Genomic DNA, 8,074 nt, shown 5'->3' on the forward strand with positions numbered 1-8,074 from the left:
ACTTAATTATTGCCTTTCTTGTGGCTGAATCTAATGCACTATTTTCCACAGCTGAAGTAAACCTTTGAAAAATGTCATGCAAGTTTTCCTTATAACTAACATGACTTGAAGAAGCACGTCAACTCTTTCCCCTGATCCTCCACTCGGTCCCAGGCATTCAAGGCTGCCAAGCAACAGGGTGCCAAAGTTCCCTCATCAAATGCAGCCAGAATCCCCGATTCAGGAAAGCAACCTTCATCAAGAAGTTGACCTATGTTTCTCTACCATGAGAAACATTTTAAATGTGACATGGGTTCTAGTATTGCTTTTGCCATATCCTTCTAGATTTGGGGGATCATATTATTTTTAATAGCTCCAGAACTCAGAATTTGTTGTGCAAATGCAGAACGCATTTAAAAAGTAGTGATATGTTTCACAAATTTCCTGAAATAGAACACATCCATGGATTGCTATTTGAACTCCTGATAACGTGTGGATGATCATCCTCTGGATGTTGATGTTGTGCACTAACCAGATATACCAAAGGTGTTTTCTAAGAATATGTGATTGACATTCATTAACTTCTTTCTCTGACTGAGGAATTTTCTCAATGGAAATTTTAATTTCTCTCTTAAGTCTGTGTCTATGCTTCATATCTCTTTTTGTCACTTCTTATCCTTGAGTTCCTGATTTTTTTTTTTTTTTTTTTTTTTTTTTTTTTTTTGTTCAAGGCTCTTCCTGTATTTTTCCACATTTTCTGTATCCATTCTTTTGTTCAAGAACATCTAGGTTCTTTATAGTTTCTGGCTATTATAAATAAGGCTCCTATGAACAAAATGGAGCATGTTTCCTTGTTACATGTTGGAACATCATTTGGTTGTATTTCCATGAGTGGTATAGCTGAGCCCTCAGGTAGTATTATGTCTATTTTCCTTAGGAACCACCCAACAAAACTCTCAATTAATATAGGTGGAAAAACCAATATATTCAAGAAAAAGTCAAATTGACTCAATATTTTTCCAGAAATCCAGCCCTACAAATATTAAGACTTGGAAAAGTCCAACACAAGAAAGGAAACAGTACCGTGAAAAAACTAGAAACTAGTCTTCTTTCAACAAACAAGAAATTAAGTAGTCACTCAAATATCATTCCACCTCTAACAACAAAAGTAACAGGAAGCAACAATCACTTTACCTTCATATTTCTTAAAATTTACTTAGTTCCTCAATAAAAACATAGACGAACTGACTGTATATGTAAACAGGACCCAGAATTTTACTGCATACAGAAAATGCACCTCAGCAACAAAGACAGATCCTACCTCAGACTAAAAAACTGTTAAAAATTTCTAAGCAAATGGAGCAAGGTAGAGTAGCCATTCTAATATTGAATAAATTTTCCTTTCAACTAAAAATTTTCAAAAAAGATAAGAACACTTCATAACCATCAAAGAGATATCTACCAAGATGAACTCTCAATTCTGAACATACATGTTTCATGGGCAAAGGTACCCATCTTCTAAAAGAAACTTTACTAAACCTCAAAGCCCACATGCCCAAACACAGTAATAGATAATTCTTATTTTCTTATCTAAAGCCTTTTGAGCATTTGTCTCTGTCTGCTCTTCAATTCCAGACTCTGCAGTCCTCTCAGATTCTTTTATTCCCAGGATGTGCCTGACTGTTGAAAAACCAGTTGCTTCTGTGCTTCTGGGCTGGTTCTCTGTCTACTGTTTGTGTTGTAGCTGGCAGTGTGTGTTTATGTGCTGATTTCAGGCACCCTTCAGCAAGAGTAGTTGGAAGATCTGGTGGCTGTCCATGTCCTGAGCACATGTGGGGGCTAATGTGGCAGTATGAACAAAAATGCTCAGAAGGCTTGAATGTCTAGATCTGCTCAGACCAACCTTTCAGTCAGCTGCTGTCCAGGACCTCTGTCCCTCCATAGGAATCTAGCATGGGACATCCATGTCCAGGTCCAGGATAGGGTGCTAACCCTGGCTGTAGATGCCATCCTAGTGCTTGAGAGGAAGGTTCTCTGCAGCTCTTTTTGGGCACCTCAGCCCCAGTCTGCGTTCAATCCAGAGGCTGCTTCTGTCTCAAATCCTTGTGCATGCTGTGTATTTCGGTGTGGAGAAGGGACAGTGAGTTTTTATCTCAGGTTAGATGGGTCCTACATGATAAGTTGGGGGCTAATTTCTTTTTTTCTTTCTCTTTTTTTTTTCTTTCACCACATCATTAACCACATATGCCCAAGCAAAGAACACACTATTCAGGTACAATATCTATAAATTGCATGCATTCATTTGGCAGATTAACTACTACACTACTCAATTCTCCTTATATGAGATGGCTTGCTCCTTGGGGCTTCTCCAGGCCTTGTGGTTCTGCTCCATCTCTCTTTTACCTCCTTTTCTTCCATCTCCCTCTATCTCTTCCTTTACTTTTTTTGCCTCTCCTATTTCATATATTCTCTCTAAAACCTCCTGCCGCACCTTTCCCTTTCACTGCCCAATTATAGGCTCTTCCCTTTATTTGACCAATCAAATGGGGAGAAGGTTCACTTGAAATAAGTAGGGTGCCCATTCCTGGCGTAGCCATGGATCATGGTTCCAAGAAACATCTGATGCGTGTAGCTGTTCCTAAAAGTTGGATGCTGGGTAAGTTGACTGGCGTGTTTGCTCCTCGCCCATCCACTGGTCCTCGCGAACTGAGGGAATGCCGGTATCTCATTATTTTACTAAGAAACAGACTTAAATATTCCCTGATTGGAGATAAAGTAAAAAAGATTTGCATGCAGCGCTTCATTAAGATTGATGGGAAAGTCAGGACCGACATAACCTACCCTGCTCGGTTTAGGAATGTCATCAGCATTGACAAAACTGGAGAAAACTTCCGTCTGATCTATGACACCAAGGGCCGCTTTGCTGTTCATCATATTATACCTGAGGAGGCCAAGTAGAAGTTATGCAAAGTGAGAAAAATCTTTGTGGGCACAAAAGGAATCACACATCTGGTGACCCATGATGCTGGTACTATTCAATACCCTGAACCCCTCATCAAGGTGAATGACACCATTGAGACTGATTTTGAGACAGGCAGAATAACTGACTTCATCAAGTTTGACACAGGTAGTCTCTGTATGGTGACTGAGGTGCTAACTCAGGAAGAATTGGTGTAATCACCAACAGAGAGACATCCTGGCTTTTTTTTTTAATATTAAAGTCTCACTTTAATACTCTCTATGACATACTTCTTCAAACTATTCCAAGACTTACTAAGACTTACATCCCTTCAAATCTAAATTAAGAGACATACGTTTCCATTCTGTTTATCTTTCCAATACTAAGAACTGGAAACAAAGCCACACTGATTTGAGACAGATAATACAACAGAAAACAAAACAGGTACTGAATGACTGGGGTATGTGGAAGGACTGCACTTGTCTCAATGTCTGTATCCTCTTTAGAACTTGGAGGTGGGAAGTGGGAAACGAAGTGAATCTGCAACTTAGAACCAGCGTAATGAAGTGATGGTTCAAGGATAATTTTCACTAAGTCACAAACTTATTCCAAGAGGGGGAAAAATTCTCTTCTCCATGAAAAAATTCTGAACCTAGAAAGCAACAAAAGTTCTAATATGAACAGTGATTCTTTATCTGAAAACCAAAAATAGAATCTGACATTCATATTTGATGACTTTAAGTTCCATGGAAGACGGTCCCTTTGTGGTAACTGCAAATTCTTGTCTCTTGGTATTTCTGTATACTAATTAACTGAACCTCATTAGGAAGATAATGATGGATCACTTAGGAGACACCCGCAACCTCAGAACCAAAAGTATTTCGAATGAAGACCTATTGGATATCCGAGGAAGGGGCAAGCTGGGAGAAGGGAGGTACCAGATTCACGGGGCCGCAGGTCAGAACAGCTGCATCCAGTTTTACACTTACTGGTTTGCTAGGGTACACGTTAGATGCGTTTTTAGTTTCCCCAAGGTCCAGTTCAAGAAGCAGCTAATAGTCTGGTCACTGTATTTCTGATTCGGTGCTTTAATGATGAGAGTCACAGGAATCTCCATCCCACTTTGGTCCATGGTGCTCTCAAAGTCGGACAGTCTAGTGGCGATGCAGGTAAGCCCATTGGGCGGGCACGGCTAGGGTGGGGGCAGGAGTTCTCAATATTCCGGGTCCAAACCAGTCACAAGCACATCAGGCGATACTAAGGCCATTGCCGGTACCAAGGATGGACGGTGGCGGTGGTGGCGGCAGGCTTTGGGTGCCAGGCCGGGTGCGCAGCTGTCGCCGACATGTCTAGGCTCCTCCAGGCTCCGGACTGCGGAGGAAGGCGGGCAGACGACCTGCGGAGACCGCGAGGGGGAGGCCGCAGCGGACCGCTCAGCGCCGCGCCCCTGCGGCGACGCCCGAGCTGACACGCAACAAGGTCCCACGCGAGCACCCGCGCAGCCTGGGCGGCTGAGGGGCTGCGGCCGGAGAGCGAGCCTGGGCGGAGGAAGGCGGTTGCGCGGAGCGAGCCTGGAAGGGGGTGGGAACGGCCGCAGAGCGAGCCTGAAGAAAAGGCGGCGGCCGGGAGAGCAAGCCTTGGACAAGCAAGGACGCGACCGCGGAACGAGCCTGAAGGAAAGAAGGCCGCGGCCGAAGAGCGAGTCTGGGAAGAGCAAGGCTGCGGCTCAGAGCGCGGCGAGTCTGAGGGAAGGAAGGCCAGCCCAGCGCCGCGCCTCGGCAGGCCGCTCCCTTCCTGCACCGCGGCGCTCGCCCTCCAGGTCTCGCGGGGCAGCGCGGTGACAGCGGGCGACAGGCCGCAAGTGCGGCCGGCTCTCCTGAATGCGGCTAAGGCAGTCCCCGCAGGCGCGGCCCGGCGGCGGGTGGCGGGCAGCAGGAGGGCGGGGACAGGGCCGTGGCACCGCGCGAGCGCCAAAAATTGTTGTTGTGAGGAGGGTCCGCTCCCGGGGAAGCCGGAAGACGCGAAACGGAAGTGCGTCACCCGCAGCTCTCCCTTTCTACCGGCCGGGTCAGCCCCGCCCACAAGTCCTGCTGGTGCGAGGAGAGGCCAGCTGGGCACCCTGTCCCTCCACAGGCGGGACCACTGGCACAGCTGGCAGTAGTGTCATCTTGGCTCTTTTGATGTGGTTCATTTATAAGATGCCAATGGCAACAGCTTTGCCACTTGGCTGTCTAACATCTTTGTTATTGGCAAGTGCAACAAACCATGGGTCTTCCCCTAAGAAAAGGAATCAGCCTCATCCTTGCTGAAGAGAGAGGAGAGGCTGGCAGTCAAAAAGAGCAGTGGGTGAAATGATCTCTGGAAAAGGATTTGTACTCTGGCTAATAGAAGCCTTTCTAGGCAACATGCTAGATTAAACAGCATGGTGAAACAACAACAAAAAAGAAAGAAAGAAATAACTAGGGTACTTGAGAGCCTCCTTGGCAGCCTCCTTGAGGAAGCAAAATTAGCACATAAACATCAAGACCAGCAGGAAAATCAACCATAAGGACTTGCTTCTCTGATGACCTTCCTCCACTGGAGACAGGATGTGGGCATACAGCCATGGCCTAACAACCGTGGAAGTCCTCTACTAAGCAAAAAGCAGAGTCAACACACACTTTGCTCCTTTTTCATTTTCCCATTCTTGTTAATTTACCCCTGTGTGTTATCTGACCACCAGTAGACTCCCCTATCAGTGCACGGAGCCACAAATAATTTACCTTAGGTTCCTATTTGTCCCCAAGGGCAGGAATGTCAAGTTCTCAGATCTGGAAACTTCTTCAATGAGGCTGCTGCAGTTCTAGTCCAATTTATCTCTCAGAGAACAGGTGGGGACTGGATTACTGAGGAAGATTTTCCTTCAGACCCAGAAATGTGTGGCGAATTCTGAGATGGTTCCTCCTGAGTCTTTGGTTTTGATTCCAAGTTTTTTGTTGTAAATTGGGTATTCTGTGTATTTACATTACAAATGAGATCCCCTTTTCCCATTTTCCTCCCTCAACCCTCCCCTTCCACTTTCTTCTATGAAGGTCCTCACTCTTTCAACCAACCTCTCCGACCTCATTTTCTTGGTGTTTCTCTATGGTGGGAAAACATGCCTTTATTGGACCAAAGGTCTCTGTTCCCACTGATGTCAGGAAATGCTATCCTCTGCTACACATGCACCTGGAGCCATGGGTCTCTCCATGTGTGCTCATTGGTTGGTGTTTTAGCCCCTTGGAGCTCTGGAGTGTTTGGTTGGTTGACAATGTTGTTGTTACCATGGGGATGCAAACCCTTTCAGCTCCTTCAGTCTTTTCTCTAGCTCTTACAGTTGGATCCCTGTGGTTTGTTCATCAGTTTGCTTGTTTCTTCCCATATTTTTCTAAGTGATTGTACTTGTTTCTCTGTGTTCTCCTGTATTTCTTTAATTCATGTGCTTCTCAAGGCCCTCTATCCTCAACAGGCACTATTTTCAGTACAAATAATGGAAGATTTTTTTCATGTGTTGGGACATACACTACTTGCTGTGGCAGTAGAGCTGGGTTCTGGTGCTGCCAGGTTGTCTTGGTATTCATTGTTTGGGTTCTTGTGCTTGCCTGTTGCCATCTTGATATCTTTGATGTTAGTTGATCTTGTTGTTTCTGAATGGAGCTTGTCTCTCCAGTGTGTCTGTGGTCCCAAGTGCTCAGAAGGGAGATAGGTCCTGTGTCCTATATGGGCAGGCAGTGAATTCCAATGACAATGGGCTGCCAGTAGCTCTGGATGCAGTTGGAGGCCTGAAAGGTCCAGACCCAAGCAGAACCAAGATAAATGCACCCTGTGAGTTCCTGGCAGTTTCTCTGCAAATTCAGCAGGGAGAAAGTGGAGGTTCACCCATGGGCTCAGGTGGGAGAAAACTCTAGAGTCTCCTATGAGAGCTCAACTCTCTGTTAGCAAGCTGTGAGTCCTGATGGCAGTGGCCCCTTGTTTTAATTTTTATTGACATTATGATTAGTTTAAAATCTTCTTCCCCAGAGGAAGTTATTGCGACACACAATAAAGCTTGTCATGAAAGAGAGTGTGATTGTATCCATAACTACCTCCCTGCAGACCTCTTGACATTGGTTTAGGATCCCTCCTAACACACAGATATGCTGTCTGGGATGGCTGTCCTTTCAGGCCTCATTGTCAATAAAGGGTAAGAACCTGCTTGACAGGTCAACCTAAGATAAGCATCCTCAACTAAATAGTAGACCTTCTGAGGTGGTGCCAAAGGAAATAACACTGACGCTCACTGGCTATCAAAATGGTTTTTTAAAGGTCGGAAATGTAGGATCAAATTAGCCAAAAAGAAGATGTCTCATCTTCCCTGATCTAACTGAGTACTGGACAGCATGGCTACAGACCCCTTATGCTGGATGAAGCAATGGAGTAAGCCACTGAGGAAGAGCAGTTCACACGGATCCCTTCTTGAGAGCCTATTAGATGCTGGGAGTGGGTGTAAAGGTTTACACAGTTCCTACAATAACCCAGTCTGCTTTTGCCACTTTGCTGTCTCCCAGAGTCTGTACCTTTGATTCTGAGTTTTCTTAAACCTCAATCAAGACCCTTGGTCAAGGTCACAAGCACGAAATACATAACTCAAATGTACAGTTTCAAAACTCTGTAGTGGTATAGCCTTTTCACTAAAGAATTTTGGATGTGATTCAGGAGAAAATAAAAGTCATTGTCTTAAGGAACCAAAGACTGGCAACAAGGTGACCTGAGTCAAAAGAGCTTGTCACAGAAACATTTTTGTAAAAGACTGAAGATGTAACTTTGCCCAGATTGTGAGACCCCCAATGAGATCACCAGGAACCACAACTCTAATCTAAGCACAGGAGAGTCTTTAATCAAGCTTGTGGTCAGGCCACAAACCTTCCTGATGCAAAGAGACAGGAGAGCTGCACCAAAGTCTAGGTTAATGGGGTTTATAAATCAGAAAACAAACAAATAAAACACAAGGGGGAATTTCTACATTTTGACATTACATCATTGGGTAAGTAGGTAAACATATGTTGGCCTTTAAACTCATTGGTTTATAGCACCTAGTTTAACCACAAGGAGGGACCACACATCCAAAAGCAGCATCAT

General features: G+C 44.8%; 1 pseudogene across 1 annotated transcript; it reads left to right on the forward strand.

Moving 5' to 3' along the window:
- The first annotated feature begins 2,574 nt into the window (after positions 1-2,574).
- Positions 2,575-5,288, forward strand: LOC308424609 (small ribosomal subunit protein eS4-like; annotated as a pseudogene). The gene is made up of 2 exons: positions 2,575-3,170; positions 5,100-5,288. The product of its transcript is annotated as a small ribosomal subunit protein eS4-like (transcript).
- Positions 5,289-8,074: the final 2,786 nt, after the last annotated feature.

This window comes from Micromys minutus (assembly GCF_963924665.1).
Source record: "Micromys minutus genome assembly, chromosome: 9".
NCBI classification, from domain to species: Eukaryota; Metazoa; Chordata; class Mammalia; order Rodentia; family Muridae; genus Micromys; species Micromys minutus.